Source organism: Hemiscyllium ocellatum, chromosome 9, assembly GCF_020745735.1.
Source record: "Hemiscyllium ocellatum isolate sHemOce1 chromosome 9, sHemOce1.pat.X.cur, whole genome shotgun sequence".
Taxonomy (NCBI): Eukaryota; Metazoa; Chordata; class Chondrichthyes; order Orectolobiformes; family Hemiscylliidae; genus Hemiscyllium; species Hemiscyllium ocellatum.
The window spans coordinates 62,549,578-62,551,602 of record NC_083409.1 but is presented as its reverse complement, the minus strand read 5'-3'; the positions used below and the strand labels follow the sequence as shown (position 1 = coordinate 62,551,602).

The window sequence follows — 2,025 nt, the reverse complement described above, 5'->3', positions numbered from 1 at the left end:
TTTAATTGGAGTAGTGTAAGGTAACTATGTGTTTGGCCTGTTATTAATCAGGAGCCAGACGTTATATTTAATTGTCTAACTTTTTCTGAGTAACTATTTTACTTAGTTTCATCACATCCTGAGTCTGCTTTATAGAACATAGAACATAGAACAATACAGTGCAGAACAGGCCCTTCAGCCCTTGGTGTTGCGCCGACCTGTGAACTACTCTAAGCTCATCCCCCTACACTATCCCATCATCATCCATGTGCTTATCCAAGGATTGTTTAAATCTCCCTAATGGGGCTGAGTTAACTACATTAGCAGGTAGGGCATTCCACGCACTTACCACTCTCTGAGTAAAGAACCTGCTTCTCACATCTATCACCCCTCAATTTGTAGTTATGCCCCCTCATACAAGCTGACATCATCATCCTAGGGAAAAGGCTTTCACTGTCTACCCTATCTAATCCTCTGATCATCTTGTATGTTTCTATAAAACCCCCTCTTAGCCTTCTTCTTTCCAATGAGAACAGACCCAAGTCTCTCAGCCTTTCCTCAAAGACCTTCCCTCCAGACCAAGCAACATCCTGGTAAATCTCCTCTGCATCTTTTCCAATGCTTCCACATCCTTCCCGAGATATGGCAACCAGAACTGTACACAATATTCCAAGTGTGGCCGCACTAGTGTTTTGTGTAGTTGCAGCATGATATTGCAGCTCCAGAACTCAACCCCCCTATCAATGAAAACTAACACACTGCATGCCTTCCTCTCCACCTGGGTGGCAACTTTCAGGAATCTATGTACATGGACTCCAAGATCCCTCTGCACATCCACACTACCAAGAATCATTTCCTTGACCCAGTACTCTGCCTTCCTGTTATTCTTCCCAAAGTGCATGACCTCACATTTAGAATGTTTTTTTATTTGACCTATATTTCTTTCAACCTGTTCAGTGATATTACTGTATACTTCTGGAGTAGTTGGGACTGCTGGTCCAAGAGTAGGGAGTCTACCACTGCACCACAAGAGGGCCCCGAAACGCATGATATGATGTCATGAACTCAATGGCAATACCTTAACCACTTGTTTGATGTAAGGTCATAAGGATCCCTTCCATCCTTATCAAGGAGAGTGCTAACCTTCTCTCAGGGCTCAGGAGATGAGTTCCAGTTGGGCAGGCGATTGCCTGTTACCAAGGAAACTCATACTCAATCCGCTCCACAAGGAAATTAATTAGTGGCTCCCCATGGACCTTAAAGGGGTTATCACAATGCGATTTCAGAGGAAGTTACCAGTAAAATTGGTACTTGTCGATGAACACTTAGCTTCACAATCCTTAGTTTTGTAAATTGGTTGAGATTCTGTATTTCTGATGTCTTTATACCATGACTAATAGCTGAGCTGGTCCAGTTTTAACTGTTGTGAGCATCAGGAGGAAAAATGTCAGAAATGTTCTCTTTCAGCTTTTGACCTCTCTGACCTCAATGTGTTTCTAGAAGACCACTGTTGATGCTAATACCTTTGATCCCTTCAGGTTATTGCAGAAGAGCAGGTTGTACATTTACATTCACAGTCATTTTTGTCAATACCAGCTTTAAAAATCATTTTGGAATTGCATATAAAAAATATTCTCAGTACATTAGAGTTCTGATCACGGCACAAAAAACATAAATGCAAATCGGAAAGGAACTTCTGTTTAGTGTTGAGTTTTTTTAGCAATTAATTAGAGCATTTTACAAGTTCCCTGAAATGTTTTATAAAAGGAAATTCATATTTATAATGTTGTGATAGCTCTATTTGTTCTCAACAGAATGGTAATGCTGGCGAGGCCTCATGTACCCATTCCTAGTTGCCCTCATATGATAGCAGTGATTCCTCTCCATGAACTATTCTCAACATCAATACTCTTGAGATTGCCGTTGATGAGAACCTTAACCGGATGAGAAATGTCAATACAGTGTCTTTAAAAGCAGAGTACCGTGATGATGAATGTCAGGGAAGCTTACTGGATTCCCAATCACAGCTCTTTTCTCACTCTGCCA

General features: G+C 41.2%; 1 non-coding gene across 1 annotated transcript; it reads right to left on the bottom strand.

Annotated features, from left to right (window-relative positions):
• Positions 1-1,017: 1,017 nt before the first annotated feature.
• LOC132819226 (U6atac minor spliceosomal RNA) lies at positions 1,018-1,144 on the bottom strand. The gene has a single exon (XR_009645064.1). It is a non-coding gene; the product is annotated as a U6atac minor spliceosomal RNA (small nuclear RNA).
• Between the last annotated feature and the right edge of the window lie 881 nt (positions 1,145-2,025).